Source organism: Branchiostoma lanceolatum, chromosome 4, assembly GCF_035083965.1.
Source record: "Branchiostoma lanceolatum isolate klBraLanc5 chromosome 4, klBraLanc5.hap2, whole genome shotgun sequence".
In the NCBI taxonomy this organism is placed as follows: Eukaryota; Metazoa; Chordata; class Leptocardii; order Amphioxiformes; family Branchiostomatidae; genus Branchiostoma; species Branchiostoma lanceolatum.
The window spans coordinates 1073659-1095648 of NC_089725.1; the positions used below are offsets into that span (position 1 = coordinate 1073659).

General features: G+C 40.9%; 2 long non-coding RNA genes across 2 annotated transcripts; one reads left to right on the forward strand and one right to left on the reverse strand.

The window, feature by feature from the left end:
- Window positions 1-1128: 1128 nt before the first annotated feature.
- Window positions 1129-10258, reverse strand: LOC136432191 (uncharacterized). The gene is made up of 2 exons (XR_010755469.1): window positions 10224-10258; window positions 1129-1956 (listed from the first exon to the last, which is right to left on the reverse strand). It is a non-coding gene; the product is annotated as an uncharacterized lncRNA (long non-coding RNA).
- An 8029-nt stretch (window positions 10259-18287) lies between these two features.
- LOC136432190 (uncharacterized) lies at window positions 18288-20482 on the forward strand. The gene is made up of 2 exons (XR_010755468.1): window positions 18288-19037; window positions 19328-20482. It is a non-coding gene; the product is annotated as an uncharacterized lncRNA (long non-coding RNA).
- Window positions 20483-21990: the final 1508 nt, after the last annotated feature.

Genomic DNA, 21990 nt, shown 5'->3' on the forward strand with positions numbered 1-21990 from the left:
TATGGGGAAGAGGTGCACCAGAATGCCACTGCCCGCTGTTTACGACAGTTTGGAAAAAAACTTCTGACATCCACAAATATTGACCCACCACTCGGAGATGGCAGCGGCTGGTAGCCGTGGTGATCGTCATGTACGCAGTACAACATTGAACAGTCCGGGACGTGTAAGTGATGAGATGTCAAATTCTGTGAGAAAGCGACATCTCATACTAAGACTGTTGGAATTTTACACTGAGGGCATCAAGACCTTTTTGTAATCTAACCAAGATTATTCTCAGGATTTAAAAAGTTTCCTGGCTAAATAAATCTTTTTATAGTAAAATCTTCATTCTTGCCGAGTTGTCTATGTAAACCGCTAAGTAGGACACTACACACTTGTTATCTGAGCAGCATTGGCATGTGGGAAATATGGCGCTGAAGGAATCTTGTCAATACTTGATTGCAAATATTGTTAACAAATACCACAGCACACCCTACGAAAGCAAAACGACAGGGCAATGCCTTCTCTGGAAGACAGTGAGGGCATTTACAGTGACATGTTCTCAATGGTTGTAATGTTTAGAAGCTTGGACAGACATGTCCACTACTGGCTGGTCAGTGTCCTGTCCCGAGGGGGTCCTGTGGATAAGTGTCATGTCAACCTGTACCACTGACAGCTACTGTCTCTCATTTTGTCTGTAGGGCTGCATCAAACAGTGACAGTTTAGACAGGCGATGGACACCCAGGGCTTGCACTATGCTACCGCTGTCATCCCTAGCACGGAGTCCAGCCTTGTCAGCTCCCAAGTCCCAACAGTCGCTACGGAGGAGTAGTGACCGTTAAAAGCGGACCAAAGCTAACAAGGCTGGACTCCGCGCTAGGGATGACAGCGGTAGCATAGTGCAAGCCCTGGGTGTCCATCGCCTGTCTAAACTGTCAGTGTTAAACACTGTCCCAGTACTAACAAGGAGACTGGCCCTAGGAGGTGATCTGATACTGATAGACACAAGAATGGTCATATTTGCTGTGGGGCCCATCATCATGTGTCTGTAAGCCAATATCAATGTCATCAGGACACAGGATCATTACATCACTGGTAAAGGATGCAGGAAGGCTTATTGGTAAAGAAATGACACCCTCACTTGTACATTCCATTATGCCTTTGTATTTGTGACATTTAATATCAAATGATGATAACTTTACAGTAGAAATTTCAACTAACTTATTTAAAAAATGTACAACATTGGCATACAATGTACATATATGTACTTTTTGGAAATTCCCCGCTTTACCTCCCAAGTGTGCATCAAATCTATCAAGAAACTCCAATTCAAGTGTTGTGAACATTTAGAAGCTTCGAAAATACCTTTTCAAGTATCGGTAACAAATTAAAGAGAAATTTCTTCCTATAGAAACATGGCTATAAGCAATAGAAGGTTTTTTGAATGGTGCAGTACAAGTTAAGGCCACACCAATTTAATTTCTTGGTAAACAGATTTTTGTCAAATTTTAGCAACAACAAAAAAATCATGAAAACAGAAGGCTGGGGTGAAAACTTGCACCTGACCCTGTTCACTCCTGAAATCGTGTGCACCAAAGTACAAACTTTCCTGCGAGATTCTGTTTTCCTGTTGATTTTCTAATCTAGCATTTTTTTAAAAATTCCGTTTAACCAAGAAATTAAAACGGTGTGGCCTAAGAAACACATTTTTTTCAAACTTCAGGGGAACAAAAGTAGCAAGGAAGTAAAGGTAATTGGCAATCTGGACAGAGAACAACTATACTGCCTGTCAACAGCTTGACATTGAGGTGATTACCTATTTGAGAAACATGTTCACAGTGCACTGAGAGCTGGAGAAGATGGCAGTCACTAACGCAGCTCGGTGCCAACACAGTGGGTTCTTCCTCCCTGGAATCACGTAGGACGGGGGCGTCGTGCACTTCTTCAACTGCCAACCAGTCTTCTTAGTACACGTTCTGCAAGAATGTGTGCAAGAATGTGGTTATAATGTTGGAAAACAAAAAAAAACTGCAGTTGTGAACAACAGGGCTGTCTCCAGGACCCGTCCCTCCATCAATCCCAGGACGGAAATTTACTTGTCGGGACGGAATTTTCCCAAAATCTGAACTTTATGACATGAAATTGATGAATATGTATCTTCGTAAACTTAAAATGACAAATTTAGCAAGGAAAATTCAACACATTAGCTCACAAACAATGAGTGAGAGTGACGGTGAGACGGAAAAAAGTTCAAAGCTGGAGACAGCCCTATATTCTGGGTTCAAGAAGAAAGTTAAAACAAAATCCTAAACTGGCCAACAAGGTGAACTATTGTGGTGTGCAAGTCACAAGCAGAAGAGATGCAAAATTGGAGGAGGAATGACAAAATGTGTGCAAGTTGAAATTAATGGTTTTTGAATGAATAATAGAAGGCATTTTGTGCATCGCACAATGCTCTGACCTTTATATCAAATCAAGGCTGACATTGTTTCTGTGCCAGTAGATAGCTTGCATAGTTGGGTATACAAGGGGGGAGGGGGTGAAAGGGTAGAAACTCCCCCCATCATACCAACATAAGTATTTCATTAGGGTTTTCTGGTTTAATCTAGTTGGGCCAATCTCAGTAGTTCTAAAGTTTGGCACTAGCTTGTTTTTATTGAAGAGCAAAAAAGTTTCTTAGGTAGTCTTAATCTTATGCACTGTCTTCCTAAGTATGCCACTGATCGGATCACACGTCTATTTTAGCCCCCAAACCTACATTGCTTTAGGGTATTGCGCACGACATATCCAGTTGACCATGACCTCTTATGCAACAGCTAACCGTTTTCAGGCTAGTAGGGCCAAAATAGAGGTGTAAGTGTGCACATATGCCAGGGGGGGTGGTAGGAATTTCATGTCGTGCTCTGAAGCCAACTTTGTCATTAATAGCATATTTGGCATACATTTGGAGTCCTCTCTGCAAAAGAAGTGGACAAAAACAACCCTCATTGGTATGACGTTGTCCACAAGAAATAAATAGCCTACAACATGCGATGGAAGCAAAATTGGAGTAATACTCCCAAGCATACAAACATAACGACGTTCATTTCGTTATAAGTTACACCTCACACACTAACTCTGACAGGCCATTTCATTAGAAGGTACTTGCTAAAATGCTGCCCATTTCAAGTGTCAGAACATCGTTGAGACAGAATTACCAAGATGAAATCAAAGACTTTGTTTCCAGTGTCATTGTACAAGTTCGGAAACTACAGTACATGTAGCTAGATGTTAGAGAAAGTTGGGAACATCTCTTACTTAAAAGACGTTCTTTTGAACAAAAAAGATGTTCCTGGCATCTCCCTCTCTCCGATGACAACTGATGGGGTCAAACATGCTTGTTGATGACGTGTGACCCGAGTCCTGACATTTACCTGTGAAAGCTATTTTTTGGCCGCAAAGGAAGGAAAATATCAGCTACTGTTTCAGCGCTGTTTGATCAGTTCCAGAGTGGATTCCTGAGCAGGCTATGGGCCTGGAACACTGACTAATGTTGTTGTTTTGCAACCTTTAACATTTGTGAAGTAAGGGTCAACATCTCCACTGATCAAGAGAGGCCTGTATTGTGAGGGACAAGCAGCCGTCCCCTGACATTTTACTTGGAGTGTACCACGTGTACACTGTTCGGGTCTGCTTTTGTCCTGGCAACAGTTTTGTTAAAGACTTATACAAGGTCTCCATGACAGCATGGCACTTATGCCAGGAATCGGCGAGGTATTTGGAAGAGTACCGGACCTTTTGGCCAGCATTTGGTCCGTCCCCGTTGCATTTAGTCAGTAAATGAATACTGAGCAAACCACTACTATTTAAATCATCATGTTGGTTTGTATGATAGCTATACTAGTACCAGGGCAAGTGTTCCAAGCACAACATTTACTCAACCCCAGAGTGACTCAGGCCTTAAAATAAGTCTACTTCGGTGAGAAACAGCAAAAGGTATAGCCAACTGACCTACTATACGAATAAATTTGTCCAAACCAAGCTGTCAATCTTTTTAAAGTTTACTTGAAAGACTAGCTTGCAGTACTTTTTTTAATGTTTCAGTCAAGCTTATCTTTCTATTGCAGATGCAGATGAATTTCATTCTTAAGCTCTACAAAATATCCATTCAAGTTCAATCTGTATGGTTTAGGTTTTAAGTCATGTATGACGACCTGAAATAACAAAAACAAAGATTTGATTTGCTTTATCATTCTGTATCAAATATAGCCATATAGACATATAGCCAGGGCTACCCACCTAGCAGGAGGCTATTTTAAGGGCTATATACGATAAAAGATAGAACTGGACAATATACGATAAAAGATAGAAACGGTTACAATGCACTTTAAAAGATCTCCAAATGTATGGCAGTAAGGAAAGTAGACTGTTTGTGATGGCTAGTGTTTTCCAGCACGTGTTGTTCATACTGCGGCTAATATTAGACTGAAAGACTCCTCCTTGTTTGACTAACCCAAAGGGAGAAGGCTACCGCTATTTCTCACCGCCTTACTAAGATGCTAATTCTCTCGAGAATGTCTCCTACCAAGGTCGATTGTCTCAATAACATTCATGTCTTTTCAGACTCCCAGACTCCTTGTCTTGCGTGCCTCGGGGCAGTCTTTACAGAACCTTGACATTCAAAGTATATATTAAGACATAGCAAGCAAAACTATTTCTGGGGTGCGTCCTTGTAGTAGTCCCAAAGAAAACTAAAACATTGCACTGCGATAATTTCTCGTCCCGAGACATGTCCTCTTTGGGGGGAACACATTTATCTCTAGAACTCAAGCACAAAAGTTCAAGTGGTAAGACAGAAATCTATTTGCCTCCAAGTGATTTATACGACAACGAGCGTTTTCGTGTTCTATATATAAGACAAGGAGTGAAGGACGGGAAGACAAAACCGGCGCAAGCCGGGCAAAACAGGAAATCGGACAATTGAAACTGTTTGAGCTTGAACTACAAAATGTTTAAGCTGTATGTTATTTGGCAAAATGGCCAGGAATCTTGCGGGGCATATTTGCCCTAGCCATGGAGATGAAAAAATCGGTGCCGTTGGCCTTCTAAGATGTACACATACTTGTATTTTGCAAGAATCATTACTAACGTCACAATCACGCGGCGAAAACGGCCTCAAGACATTTACCTAACCTGACTTCCGTTTCCCAGAACACGAGATAAACACGCCGAGCAGGAAAGCCCCTTTACGCGTGCTTACATGTATGTGACATCATCAGTGACATCACGTGTGACTCCAAGGTGAATCATGACTGATGCGCGGACAGATAAGATCTGGCATTCTTGAAAATTAGAGGCAGGCACTTTCCGTCAGGCTGGCAGCCATGGCCGCTGGGCAGGAAGTGCTACCAGGGGGTCAGGTGTGATCACGGACATCTGGGGCCGCTGATCGATGTGCTCTTCATTCCAGAACCCCCTGAGGAGGATGCTCCTATCGATGACGCCAAGAAAGTTGTCTGTGATGCAACAATCGCTGTAGGGCACCGCATTATACATGGGCTGCTGTGTGTCCGCTCTAACCTGTCAGGACACCGTTATATATTCTAGTCTGCTTCTTGGTAACAATCTTTTTTGAAGAAGAAGACGTTAAACTGGATAGTGAGTGTGAGTGAGTGTGAAGCCTCCTCCAAATTCAACTGTAGAACACACACGTTAAACCTGGAAGACACTAGGGCATAGGTACTGCTAATCTTAACACATCTACCTATGGTATGAAAACAATGTAGTGACGTTTTTCACTTGTGACCTGCCAGGACTGTGAACACAGACAGACACATGTTGTTTGCGTCCATACGACGTTGTCTCCCCGAAGAATCCGCACATGGGTGAAAATTGTACGTGTCTACAAGGTAGGTACGGGTTCAAGCCATGGCCACACAAAACATCTCACGCGACCACATCCTTAATGTACTGCTAGTGCCAACACCGAGTGCCCGACCTAACCCTTTATGACATTCTCCAACATGCCAAGCATTCTAAATCCATCCAAAGACGCCTGACACGGAGATGTCTAGCTGTTTGGCATCCAATCACGAGAGAAATTCGTTATGACTTCTTCTCGTTACGTACTTAGCACTTGACTTCAATGACTAAAAGGAAGAAACATGTTTAAAGAATCTGTTGGGCTTGGCAATTTGTAAGTGTGACTGTGAGCTTTGCATTTTGTTAAACCTAATGAAGACTCCCTGACATTTTCCTTGGAGTCAATGTCAACTAAAAGGGGTATTCAGGCAAAGTTAAGTCCTTCTAATCTTGGAGGTGGGAAGAAAAACAGCGGTTCTATTAATAGGTACATTGACACGTTGCCATGCAACTAGATCTTCCTTTGATTTCAGTTCATTTTGTTGTGAGGCATTTAAAAGAGGTGTATAAAAGATCACAGCTTGTTAAAGGTTCCATAGTCACAGCAGGTAGAACCGTATTTAGAAAAATGTGACCTAACGCAGCAAGGATGAGACTTTTACACGGCTTGGCAAGTTGAACGCCCTGAAACCAATCCTGCATGCCCCCATAAAAGTTATTCTTGGTTAAATACAATGAAATAAAATATGGGACAAACATGTACATGTGTATGTATACACCGGTGCCAGTTGGTTGCCTGGCCACTGCCAGGTAAAAATCTTGATAGAACTGACATTCAAGATGAAGAGATAGATAAAGAAGAAGAAGTAGCACAGCGGGCATTCCAATCTTGACCCTTTTTGGCCACACCTGTATGTCACTTTCTATTTCTAGCCTAAGTTATTGTCCAAGATGCAGACTTAGATAGCGATTTTGTGAGTGACCTATTTTGGCTAGGAAAACTGTACAAGAATTGTCCTAATTTTTCAAGTTGTAAACAAGACACTTAGCCAAGTATTTCCTGAGAACTGGTGATTCTTAAGTCTTACCTGTCTTCTCCACCCTCCCGAAGAGTGTTCCCTGACACTTTGTTTTTACAGCCTGACTTTGATAACCTTGTCGGTGGGTGTTCCTCCACACAGAAAGGCCTTTTCCCTGATAAGCTATCTTGTTGAAGTGTTACGCAGAGCCAAGCATCAACAGGACAACCTCCATAGGGTAAGCACAGTTTCCCAGGCCATAACTTTCAAATACATGGGAACAACCGGTGGAAAGTGTACCACTATGGTATACAATCTACGTTTTCAAAGGAAATATAGATCAAGGAAAGGACAAAAAGTTACTTTTTATTCTGAGACATTCTAATTTCAATTACAAGGTGTTAAAAATACAAGAATCAACGTAAGATAAAGCTCTAGGGCCAGATTTCATAAAAATACAATTTATGATAATAGTGCCAGCTTGTCTTTTCATAATAACTTATCACTGGTATATCCAACAAATTAATACATTTGTAATAATAATAAGTTTATAATGATAAGTCTATTGCAAGTTCTTGCCCGTAGGCTAATTGCAAGTACATGTAACATGGAAGGACGCACAGACAATTGGTAACAATATAGCATGTGACTATTCTAGTTCAAATACTAACACTAAATTCTATCTTATTTGGGTTTGACTTCTTTTTCCGAGACAGTGGAAGATGAATGAATGGAGGTAAGTACAGAATTTATAGGGACTGGCACAAAAACAGATGCCTTGTAAATAAGTGTTGGCAGCCTTCACCTTGCACTATTCATTCACCATGCACCCTCTTCAACACATAAAATTGGTTTATGATACAGCAGTGGATGTAGAGCCGTGGCACATTTGGCCTGGTTCCTTCCTTTTCACCACAGCCAAGTTCAATGAAGATCAGGACAACCCAAGGACACAAGAGGGTCTGCATGGGGGGTCTAGACACAGCTTTACACAGATGAACCCCCTACGTACTACGTTAAAACCAAGGAAGGAAATTACGCAAAATTTGGTACCAATTACGTGAATACTTTCCCTACGAATTATGGGAAAAAACAGAACAGGCTCCGTACGCTTTACAGAAAAGGGGCATGCAGGCCCTCACAGGAGTTTCTCAAATCGATGTGCACCATTGACCCACAGGTGGCTGTGTGGGTGGGAGAGGGACATCCAGTCACCCCTAGTCCTGCCAGAACCCTCCCGGCCGCACACATGGTACTGATCTGTGGTAGAGAGGCAACTCACCCGGTCCAAAATACCTCCCAGCAGCGGATTCCAACACTTCAGTCACAAATTTACCACTTCCGGAAATATGGGTCAGGAAGTGCAGATTTTGGGCCCATCATTGCCAGTACAGTAATACTTGGGACATCCGATAGATTGGTCATGTCCTACATATGTGTGTTATCGCTGACACAGCGCAATGAATGATTGGACGACGCTGAAAGATTTCTAGATTATCACTGATTAAACATCATACTATCATAATAATATGCAAAGATTTCAAGGCTCGGTCGAAAAGACTGTAATAGAGGTATATGTGTGTGTTATCACTGATACAACACAATGAAAAATTGTACGATATTGAATGATTTATAGATCAATATTAATCAACCATCATAGTATCTTGATATGAAAAGATGTCGAGGCTCGATCAGTCGAAAAGACTGTTAAAGAGATCTTCTCATTATATGGGGAGCAATTCTAAGTCACTTTTTACTGTCAATGACACAAGATCGCATTCCTGAAATGCAACCTTGAACAGAAGGGCGTAAAGGTTTATCTCACAGGAAAAGAGTGAATTTTTCACCAGGAATTTAAGGAAATCCGTTTTCACCCACTTCCATATATTGTCTAATGAAAGTGTTCCTCATTATCTGGAGGAAGTATTGGTTTTCACACAACAAATTGTGGGATGGATAGCTGAAGTCTGAGAGATGTACGTTCTCTTGAGACAAGCCAAACATCCTGTCATTAACCTTAATCATACAAATGGCAATGCTGACAAATCTTTAACCTTCTCCCAGCTGCCTAAGCCCGTAACCAATACAGAATTGGTAGCCAAATGGCTACTTCAGTGTGCTAAAGGTTAAAGTATGCAAAAGTCTACCTAAAAGATTTTTGTACTACAGACTACAACATGTACTATGGTAAGGTAGACAGTGCATATCAGATTCTGTAAAACGAATGAGAGACAACGTTCTCTTAAAACCAAGAGAGTCAATTCTGTTCTAACTTGATGACAGAATAAAAGAAAGGAGATGATTTGATGATTTTGTAAGACTTTTAATGACTTAGAAGGTCTAAATACTACAACGTCAAGAGATCAACTAAACACAGTCATGAAAACACGCCTAGAAAAGCTACACTCTCTTAAAACCAAGAGAGACAATTCTGTTCTAACTTGATGACAGAATAAAAGAAAGAAGATGATTTTATGACCTCACTTTTTAAAGATTTAGAAGGGCTAAACACTACCACGTCAAGAGATTAACTAAACATAGTCATGAAAACACACCTAGAAAAGCTCATGTGTAGTTCATAATGCAAGTGAAGGATAGAATAGCTGGCATTCCTGATGATTTAGTGAGTGCGTCTTCATGACATCACCAGGATATACACACCTTCCCCCCCAAAGGCATTCAGTATCCTTAGGATTAAGATTGCCTGACTCAGAAGAATTTGTACCAGGACACTGATCGAATTAGACAAGCGGAACTCCGGTTCATTTATTTGCCTGCGGACACATGTTTAACATACCAAGTTATGTCATTGGCTAGAAGATTCCGGAGTACAGTCAAAACTGCCAGGGAGACCAATAAAATCTGGTCTATGTGGACAGGTGGTCAGGATTCTTAATGCTTGTGTCAATGGGAAAAATCATCCAAGGGACCACTTAAAAGTGTCCACACTGGCCAGGTGATCCCTTATGTAGAGGTGTTCACCTGTACAGGTTTTATTGAATCAAGTGGGGTTAAGAAATGCCTATGCTAATTTCTTAACAAGCAGGTAGAAATGTCTTAATAGTTTATATCTTCCTCTACCCTTTCCTCATCAAGAAGGCAAAAAGGGCACTTAGACAATGAGTGATGTGCTTATCCTGTAAAGGATTATTCTAAGTGATAAAACAAATCCTGCAAAGATCACCAATGCCCCCTCTAAGCCTGACCTTTAAAGATCACACCCAAACCAGCAGGATGAGAACCCCGCTACTGCCATGTCGTCAACCACACCTATTACATTACAGGAAGACGACTGCTGACCAGCACTTACAAGTGATTGAATCATCACACACATCCAGAAAATACAAAATCAGTTGCAGACTCCTAGTGGACTTTGTACTTACCATTGGTCACACTAGAACACGGTCATCTTGTCGCCTGGTCTCCACGTAGGAATGTAATTTTCCGTCAACCGATGATGTCACCAGCTGAAAAGATAAAGCAGATGGGATGAGGATAATGTTGTTTTACAAAGTAGAGGATTTAGTTGATACAGCTCATTTTGACACAATAGTCTACACACAAAAAAACTCCAGACGTGTCTGTGTATGTGCAAAACAAGTTGAAAAGGAGTGGACTTCTTCCTGTGAAAACATATTTTCAGACATTACCTCAGTAACACTGCCCATTCAACAGTTTGTTTGTACCTTGTCTGTCTCTACCCCCCTGAAGTTTTAGAATAGTGACCACTGTTATTTGCATAGTCAGTGACTTCATGTTCGATGCAAATCTTAGGATCTCCATGCAAGAGTATAAGGCCATGCTGACTTGATTATTTAATTTTCGTCTGTTTCCCAAAAAAAAGCTGCGGCCATACTGTAAATCGTACAAAGAAGCTGCAAAATTAGCAAAGATGTGGCGCAAATTGCAAAAAAAAAAAAGAAGGAATCTTTATAAGTCATACAATGCCTCTTTTCCTATTGTAAAGCATACTGATTCTGTTATAAACTTAATCCTTGCACAAAACATATTTTAAGCCCTGAGCGAGGCTTTCCAAAGGATTTCAAAATGTTTAAAAGACCAAAAATAAAGAATTCATTGTTTGGTTTACCTGTTTCTGTAAGTTCTGTCATTTGTAAAACCTTCCTGAACACATTTCATAATGAAGGCAACTTTTTTTTTACCCAAGTCTTATTATTGCTTTCGCATGCACCTAAGCATCACTTTTGCAATGCCCAGAGGATTTTATCCATGTAATTGAATCAGCATGGCCTAAACAAATGATTGACAATAGGCTTAATGATATTTCAGGGGGGCCCAGCTAGTTGAGTCTTTTCCCTATTTATCATGTCAAGCATTAACCCAAAATGAGGTCATTGTTACCCATGCTGACTTCTAATGATGCCAATACAGATTTTGGAACACAGATGAGAACAGCACATAGAGGGGTCATCTGCTAGAGAAATGTCTGTACAGTAAAACTACTAAAAGGTTTTTGAGGCTTTAGGGGCATTGGGTTGTTATCCAATGTGTCTAGGGCAAGGTACTGTAAATGCATTTTCGTGTGGTTTTAATTTCGCGGTAGGGAGAAAAAGGAGTATTCGCGGTGGTTTTAAGTTCGTATTTGAGACAATAGTAGACAAGGGAGGTAGGAGGGCAAAAAAGCTTGCGGTGGTTTTAAGCTCGCGGCGAAGAGCTTACCGCAAAAACGGCGAACATAAATCCACCGCAAACATTTCTGCATTTACAGTATTGGAAGGCGGAGCTCATCCCTCTCCTTCAACCTCCTTTTACAATGTAACTCCCCAACCAAAGTCAGGCGCCCATTTTTACACCTGGGTGGAGTGACGAAACTGGTTTTAAGTGCCTTTCCCAAGGGTACAAGATCGATGGCATGTCAGGGGATTCGAGCCCAGGGCCTCTGGATTCTCGGCACACATAATCATTACGCCAATGCGTCGCCACTTTTAATGTCTGTGACTGTGGTAGGAATAAACAAACTTATGTTTTTTTATGGGCAACTTTTCAGTATAAAGACAGACCCAGTCCTGGGCTCAGTGCTGCCACTTTGGCTGTGGTGGTATAACTTCAAGGTAGGTGGAAGAAAGGCAGAGAAAGTGAATGGCAGAGGAATCCCAGGAATGCTAATTGCATTTTGATAGAGTACTTTGGTACTGTAACTACTTTTGGTAGAACTAGAAACCTCCCAAACTGTAAAGTACCCTGTTAGGTCTGTATGTAAGCCATGTGTGGTTGACGTTTGACAGTACTTGGCTCCTCGTGCCTGTGTATCTTCTGCTTAAAGGCATGAGGACAATGACAAGATAATAAGTTCGTAGAAAAGCAGGATGTAGCAAAAATTGTGTAATTGTCTATACAGGGGTGTCTCCAACTTTGTTCTGTCCCACTCATTGTTTGGGAGCCCATGTTGTTAATTTTCGTTCCTTTAAAGCTTATGAAAATACATTTTCAGCAATTTCATGTCAGATTTTTTGGACATCCCGACAAGCAAGTTTCCATCCTGAGACATGACGGAGGGACGGGTCCTGGAGACAACCATGTATTCATAGCATGTAAAATATTGTAGGCAAATTTTGGCAAAACCTCAGACAATATACACCTCAATTACACTTTTGTATGCACGATTCACACCTAATTTGGAGCTATTTTAAGACTCTGTGAAGTAAGTTCAAGTAACAGTCCAGAATAGACTGAAGAAAAAGCTAAGGGGGCTAAAGGTTTTAGGGCTGCCAGAAAGAACAAACACCTGTAATGATGCAGTTTCAAAGCAGTTATGACCTGCATAGATAATGTGTGAGACATAATTGGCATGAATATGTATATATATGATGTGTAACCGAGAATACTGGAAGCAGAACTTTGTATACGCTTCAACTCACTGAGTGTGACCGTGTGTGTGTGTGTGTGTGTGTGTATATATCATGGTACTTTTTCTATTGATGGTCAGAGCACTATGGCTGTGCTATATGGATTGTATTTTCTGCAAGGCATACTACAAATTATAGTTGCCTTCATGGAAGTTGACACAATATCGCAAAAATATAATGTCATTTGAAAGTACTGAGATCATGATCGGTACAAATCCATGTGTAATGTTCTCATCAAAACCTGTACAAAAAAAGTGTTTTTCTAGGGCAGGCAGACTCCTGGATAATTTTGTTTATCAATGATTTTTAACATAATTCCTTCAGTTTTGATGATATGCCTCTCACACTGTAGAAAACGGGTCTATCTGGGTTGTTTGTCCCCAATTTGGGGTCATACTGTACTCGAGGAGGGGTAATACCCATCACTCAGTGACCTTGTCCTGAGTTATCATTTGAAGGAGTAATACCACTGAATATTCTGAATGCAGCAAACTACCAGGAACGTCTTCCAGCCTTTCAGCCGAACAGCGGGTAGCCAGACAATAATAGCGATGTCTGACAAGTGCGGCTTCAGCTTGGACAAGCATTTTTCCAACAAAGACATCATTATTATAGCTTTGTAAGAAAAGCAGGCTTTAAAAATGCAGTGGTCTGTTTGTTTCTCAAAGTTACTGGTCGTCACGAGAGGCAGTGAGTTTGGGACAGTCCGACCCCATGGCTGGATGATCGGAAACCAGGAGGTGTATACTTACCAAGCTCGCCTGTGGAGCTTCTATGATGCCTTCGGTCTCTAGCGGAGACAAAGACGTTGTCTGCATACAAAGTGAAACTCAAGAAAGAAAGGAGAAGCCTGAAGTACGAAATGTAGGGCAGCCAAGTATGAGGAAACCTTAATTAAGTTCATAGTTACTGGTATTCTCAAGACGTAGTGTTGTAACACATGTTGTCTTGTACTGTCTCAGGTTGTCCTGTTCTTCTACTTAGCCACCTGATGGATTACACATGATCCAAAAGGGATTACAGGATAATCTGTGTTAAGACTCCCTGTGGGAATTAGCTGCCTTTGCTACTGAATTACTGCTGTAAGTGATGGAAGTAGGTTAAAGACTGGGACAACCCACCCATAGCTAGTGTCAACATAGGACAATAAAAATTGTGATGGAAAATTCATGGGTCAATGTTGACAGCTCAAAGTCTCTGATGGCCTATGTATGGACTCAAGGTCAACACTTAGCTAAATGTACCTTGTGAGACAATAGTTTTTCAGCAAGTCAGATTCGAGAGAAAAGTTTTGAACAATGAAAGCTGTCGAACTGTTCATCGTAACTTAATGTTCACTGTTTTCACGGTTACCTCTATACCGTGAACTTATCATCACCATGAAAAAAACTTGTTGTTATCATTTATGATTCCTTCACACATACATTCTGTAAATCACTTGCTGCCACCGTGAAGTTATAGTTCAATGAAAATGTCCATTTTCCTTACACCATGAAATTTTGCTACTGTGAAGATAAAGTGAATTACAGTATTCAGGGTCCCAAACATGCCTGCTTCTACACCCCAACATGGTTATAAGGGCCAGTAGTGCTGTCTTTACGACCTTTCCCTTCGCTCCAGTCTGAAATTTGCTTGTTGGGATAGACAAAAAATATCTGTCAAAAATTGTGAACTGACATGATATTGATGGATGAAACTGTATTGTAAACTTAGAATGACAAATTTAACAAGGAAAGTTAACAATGCAGGCACAACGCAGGCTCCCAAACAATGAGTGGGACGAAAAGAAATTTAAAGCCGGAGACAAACACCATGATATGAATGTATCCAGTGTTGCCGCTTTAACTGTGATCAAACTAGACAACATTCAAACCGTCCAGACAACAATTTCATGGTTGATTATGTAACCCTTCTGCTGGACCAAGGGACAGAATACTGTAAATGCAGAAATGTTTGCCGTGGTTTTATGTTCTTGGTTTTTGCGGTGAACTTTCTGCGCAAACTTAAAACCACCGCAAAACTTTTTGCCCACCTTTGACTGTTGCGCTACTATTGTTTCAAACGCGAACTTAAAACCATAGCGAACACTCCATTTTCTCACTACCGCGAAATAAAAACCACGCGAACTTAAATGCATTTACAGTATTTCAAGTCTGCTCTTCCGCCACCGTTGTTAACTCCAAGACTTGCCATCATAAAATGAAATCCCGATGCTAAAACTTGCGTACAAACAGATTTGACTATCAGAGTGTCACAGCTTTCTTCATTTTACACATTCTACTTTACACCATTGTGAGCATGGCTGTGGGTAATGTGATATAATCTAATTTCTAAAACTCAGTGGGCACAACAACACATCCTCCCCAGCAGAGCTCCCCCAGGGCTATACAGACTGGGGAAACTTTTCATCCTCCCAAGTTGGTAGATTGTGATGCAGCACAGTGTGGGGTGGCTGCAGCTTGTTGGAAGTACTTAAATAGCTGTGGTTTTTTAAAGGGAAACAGCGTGTGGTAATAGGGGATTGCCATTTATCTCTTTTTAAAGGTACTCTCTCATGCTGTAAACAAGGCAAGGAGATGAAAGAAATCAGGATGATGGACCAAGAACTAACTCCATGGAAAATGCACAAACACAAAAGGAGGTCACAGATCTAGAAGTGGTCATAAACTCTTATTTTTCAGCATGTCTCTCATCTTCTTTAGTGACCATATTTTTGTGCAATATACGGCACAATAGTTGCTTATTTGCAGCTTTTTTGTATGATTTGATTTACAAAAACTACTTTTGGGAGGAAAACGGATGAAAATTGATTTGCAATATACTGTAATTCACTTTATCTTCACATTGGCAAAATTTCACGGTTTAAGGAAACTGGACATTTTCACTGAACTTTAACTTCACACTGGCAGCAAGTGATTTACAGAACGGATGTGTGAAAGAATCATAGATAATAACAACAGTTTTTTCATGGTGATGATAAGTTCATGGTACAGAGGCGATCGTGAAAACAGTGAATATGAAGTTATAGTGAAAGACACAAGAATTACAGTATGTCATCCATATAATCAGCATGGCCTTGTACTGTTGCATAAAGATCCTTAGATGTGTATTGCACTTGAAACCACTGACCATACAAATAACAGTGTTCACTATTCTTAAACTTCAGGGGGGTAGAGACAGACAACCTACAAACTGTTGAATGGGTAGTGTTACTGAGGTAATGTCTGAAAATATGTGTTGTCACAGGAAGAAACGGGTTTCTTTTCAACTTGCTTGGGACAGACAAAGACCAGAATTTCAATGACAAAGTAGTAGTGATGTAGGTGAATCTTTCAAAGTCTTTCCGTAGAGAAAGATCTCAACATCTTGCCACCTTGCTATATTTCCCTCCCTATACCCTGTATGGGGGTAATATCTTGTTTTTGCTGGCATGTTCTTCTTCTTCTTCTGTCAAAAAAACAAGTAGATGTAGGGTGGTAGCTCTATAAATGCAGAAACTTATATTTCCCTTTAATATGGTAAATGCTATGGATGTAATATTTGAGATGGTAGCTTAAGGTGAATGCAACTGAATGTGCATTATGGTAATGAAGACCTTGTTTGCATAATTCATGCCAAACATATTTGTAACTACATCCCCTCCAGACCTACCTGAGGTGTGAGTGGGTGGAAGGCTACATCAGACACCACATCAGTGTGACCTGTCAGCTTGTGCAATGGACCGCTCTCTCTTACATCATAGATGTAGGCCTGAGGGATGAAAACAGTCGTTTTTTACTCCAGGAAGGAGGATGACCTCCTTCTGGGAGTATTGGGAATGCATTTGTTTGCACGTTCGCAGCTATAACTCACGATCCCGTTGTCGCATTGGTGTGTAACTTGGCATATCGTTTGCCTGGTTCGGCGTGGTGATGCACAACAGCTTTGTTACACCATAACTACTTTAAACGTCAATCCAATATCGTAATTGCACCCCTATAATTAATGCTATGTCCCACTGCCCTGCCATAGGGACCATGTTATAATCCGTTATGCATGACTGGAATACTTCAGGCAGATACGTGGTAAAAATCTTCCTTACTTGCTGTGATCGTATAGTCACTGTTACATTGAAAAATAGACAACGTGCATCACCACACGCAACCTAACAAACGATATACTAAGTTACATACCAATGCGGCAACGGGAATTGTGAGTTTTAGCTGCGAACATGTGCAGAGTGACCTCCAGTCTGTGTATTAAGTGTGCGGTGTCCACTCGCAACTCGCATACAGTATGTGCGCACGGGACGGACGATGCACTTTTACGCACAGTGTGAAAATGGCAAATCTCTGGACCTTCAAACTTACCACACTTGTAGTTTATAATACGGAGGCTGTGACAATGTAAAAAGTTTACGCAGGGGATGAAAGATTGTTGAGAAATATCTCTCAGAAAAGTGCGCGCGCCAGTGTCACTTCCGGGTGGTTAGATCCGGTGACCTTTGACCTTCGTGAAATGTTACGATAATATAAAATTAGCCTTTTTTATTGCAAATAGCTTGATAGCTATAGACCAGGCCGGCCTGCGATAAATTGTGGAAAGAGGATTTACTGCATATTTGTGATTTCTGATACATATTAGTTGTAAGGCTGAATGGTTCGTTGATAATTGAAAAGGGGCCATCTAGATCTAACTTTGTGACTTTTCCCGGAATTTCTAGATCCCATCTGTGCCATGCTGTAAAAACATACTTTTCAGCAGGTTGACCACTCCTGTATTGAAAGAAAAAGATAAACAACCAATTTTTCTTTACTTGCTCTAAAACACTACTTGGACTGTGCAGAGATGCAATTTATGTGGGTCAATACTTGTACATACTATAAATACTTCACGGAGAATTGTGTCCTACGGACTCTTGTTTTAGTTTGCATCCTTTGTTTGTTCGTTCAGTCCATTGTAGTGCCTAGCAATTTCATTAGCAGGGTATATTTCTACAGGGAGAGGTTGCTAGCCCTTTTCCTTTAACATGCTTGAGGCACCTCCTAGAACACAGGACCCCCATTTTCACATCCCTCCGAAAGACAGGTGCAACCTCAACCAAGATGTCCTGTCCAGGATTGAACGGGGGTTTCCCAGTTGACCGACGAACAAGGAGCTCAACTGTGAGGCTGCTACCAGTTAAGCTACGGGGATATCCCTTTTAGTTTATATCATGTAATGATATTTCATTTCAATTACAAGCTCTCTTGTGGTCATACAAGGGACATCTGGAGCATGGGATTAAAAAAAAAAACCTTTTACCTTTTCACTTGCATTTAATAGCAAAATTTAAGCTTCACTTAATATTTCTATCTAAGGCTTTGAATTGGTAAGCAAGAAATAAGACTTTATTCAATAATATTGCACTTGAAAGAAGGGATGTCCCTGTAGCTCAACTAGTAGCAGCCTCACTGTTGAGCACTTGGTTCCAATTAGTTTGAAACTGGGAGACCCGGTTCAGATCTCGGGACAGGACATCTTGGTTGGGACTGCACCCGTTTTTCGAAAGGGACGTAAAATGGGGGTCCCGTGTTCAAGACCATGTCTCATTAAAGGGGATGTACTAGTAACCGTTTCCTATCAAAAATATACCCTGCTACAGACACAGCGAGAAAAAATGCTGCCCTATGTGCTAGTCTCTAGCAGGCCCCACGGATTGCTGGGAAAATAGTAGAAATTGGCCAAATAGAGTGAATTGTCTGCTAAGGGGGGTCGGCTACAGAGAGAGGGTCAAATCTACAATTCTATAACTGGGCCTGTGAATGAAACCCTCGATGGCCAAACTCCCCTGGAAAATATTCTCCCTATAGCCTGCACGGTTAGTCTGGTAGAGACTACCTATGTGCCACAAGGCACCACAATGTGAGCAATAACAACAACACTTAAAAGTATCAATGGAATAGGCCATTGATCAAAGGAATGGAGGACAAGGGTCAATCCACACTGTTAAACAGGAAATCAACTGTACACTTCGGTTCTCACTTGACACATCTCATTGAAGATTGATAAAGCCATCACTTTCTGACCAGTTATCCTGACTGACACCGCCTACCTACAGCCCTCATCTTTACAAAGTTAATTATAGTGTGTTTTGCTCTTCTTTGTTGTCTGTTCCAGACAAAGGAGTCCAAAGAGCTGACCACCTGCGTGTTCTAGATCTGTTGGTTACAATCACATGTAAACGACATTGTGAGCAACAACAAAGGTAAAGGTAGAGGCAGGAAGACTGCATGATGTCCTGCTCCCAGCAGGACTGCCGGGAGTAGAGGCGTGGCCATGGGCAGGAAGATGGGAAGGCACGTTATGCACGTAAGTCATGTACATATTTGAATGCAACAATCCCCACAATGCGAACATAGGTAAATATCTAAACGACTGCTTTCACATTAGAAAAAATACTGAAACTAATGATTAAATCAATGATTATAACACAATATCGAAAACGTATGCTAGCCCTTATTGTATTGTATTATTAATTATGATGTTAAGTCTTATTCTATACTGTCTTCCACTTTGTGTTACGTTAACGAATTCTTGCCATACCTTGTACCATGTTCAATTGTCGTGCAATAAAGGTCTTCTTCTTCTGTATTATACAGTCAAAACTGCCCAAGAAGACCGCTCAGGGGACCGATAGAATCTGCTCTATTGCCTCTATGCGGACAGGTGGTCTAAGTGGACAAGTGTACGTAAGGCATGTAATACAGCCAAAATTGGCCGAGAAGACCACTGAGGGGACTGATAAAATAAGATGGTCTATGTGGACAGGTGGTCACTATAGACAGGATTCTACATGCCTGTGTCAATGGGAAAAGTTATCTAAGGGATCACCAAAGAGTGGTCACATTGGCCAGGTGGTTCTTATGTAGAGGTGGTCACTTTTACAGGTTTAACTGTAGTTTGCCTTTAAATGTCATGTTCAGAGGACAAACTGAGGCTGCACATTGTATAAAGCACAAAAAAAACCCTGAAACTTACAGCTAATTGATAATCAACACCTCTGCGCAAAGGTATGATATATTTTAGGCAAGCATGCTACAGTGTCAGGATGATCATGATAATCCAATATCATAGATATGATAATCTATTAACACGTTTACATCTAGATAATTGGACGACTGACCTGAACTTACAAACTTTGAGTTCAATGCCCTCTGAAATACTTTTGAATTGTTCTTCAGTCCTTGTCACCAGAACTAGCCCTTTGCAATAGCCTTTGGCTACATGAATAACCTTTGTTGTATGCTATGCTGCTGGGTAACCAATAAAATACAGCAGCTGTACATAACAGAACTCAAGGCTCTGAGAAGTGATCTAGAAGATACGCCAAAAATAATTACTCAAGCAACCGGATAAGATTTTGAAACAGACGTTTCAGACAGTATCCACTTTCTTTCATCAGTGACTAACGATAGGACTGATCTAGAAGATAGTTAGCCTGGAGTCCAGCCTTACTAGGCTATGTCCGCTACCCAAGCTCCGCTCCTCGCCAATATTTATTGGTTGGGTAGCTGATTAAACAGTTTTTTTCACAGTGATGATAAGTTCACGGTACAGAGGTGACCGTGAAAACAGTGAACATAAAGCTACGGTGAACATAAACAAGAATTACAGTATCACTTACAAGTCAGGAGAAGTTGAATTTATCTAATGATAGTTTATTTTGTATCTTTTCACTGTTAAACATATTTTGTTTTGTTGTGACCTGTACTTAGTCCAGTGTTGCAAAAATGTGCAATAAAGGTCTTCAATCACACATTCATTCTTTCTTAATGTAAACAAGACTAATAAGGGTGTTGTTTGACACCCGAGGCCTGATCATAGTTACTGATAACTCATGACCTGAGCAAGGGCACTCCGTTTTGTCCATAACTCCATAAGCTTAATAGGTTGTATGAAACATGCAGCCACAACCAACTGAGAGGCGTAGATGCCAGACACGTTTTGCACAAAATTGTCACAATTTATTTTAAAGAATTCGTTACCCTTGATAATTCTTAGAATCTTAGCAGATGCGATGTAAAACAGCATTTGCTGAAAACCCCTTTATTTTAGGCTACACCAAGTAATTGTCATGGATGACGTCTGCGCGCGCATTGATTTTGGTCTGTTCCAAGAAAAAAACCCAAGAAATTCCGCTTCCTGTAACTATGACCAAAGAGTTACGACAGTGCCGCAAATCAATGGGATATGGATAGAAACAGGACAGGACAACAACTGCTGTTCAATTTCAACTGATTTATTCAAATCATTGCTGTTTTCATGATGAATAAAAAAATTGTTAGTTGGTACACTGTGTTCTCTCATTCAATTTGTGTCCTAACATGTGTCGTCGACTATTATATTTCAAATGTAGGCATCTTGTTTTTTTCGGCCCTTCCTGGATTTTTTTCGCCCTCTCGCATTAGATTTAGAGTCTCCAAAGGACGTCATCCATAAAAATCACTTGGTGTAGCCTTAGAGTGAGTTACTACTACCTTTCTACAGCAATAAAATAAGATTAATATTGTAGTCCTACAATCCACTGCCATATTCCAAGATTTTACCAAATACAGTGAATCACACTGCCTTTAGCACTTTTCCATGAAATACAGTAAACAGTCTGTGGTATCTCCCAAACAGTGGCCACTAGTTTTTCAACATTGTCAATAACCTTGGGAAAAAAAATATTTGTACCCATAAACAACTCTCGGATTGCAAAAGGCATTCAGGAATTACAGCAGACAAAAGAAAAAGGTCATGTCCAGGATTTTCCACGTGACAGAAGACTCTATCGTGTGAATCTTTGCATACCACAAAACCCATTGTCACGTACCCGCTTACGTGCCACTTGGTCGTATATCATTGCCAAATAGGATTAAAAGATATTGGGAAGGCTGATAATGACGATAGTATAGGTGGTGGCACTGTGCTCAGTGTCAAGCCAGCATACCTACAGTCACACCCTTGTCAGACACAAAAAAATGTCCCTCAGGCCCAAGCAGGTACACTGAGATACCACAGGTAACTTTCCCAGCCAGTCATATGACCTGACTGATTTCCTGTTGATTGCAACTGGCTATTATCTGTCTGTGCAGTCACAGATGACCGTGCTGATAGGCCCAAAGCAGAAATGTTGGCCCTTTTTTGTCACGGCACAATAGACTACAACATAAAACTCAAACCAGCTGTCATTGCTAAAGGGATGGATGGCCTAAGATGATATATTACTGCAATGGCTTCTCGGTAATAGAAATGGGCACTATAATTGACCACACATAAG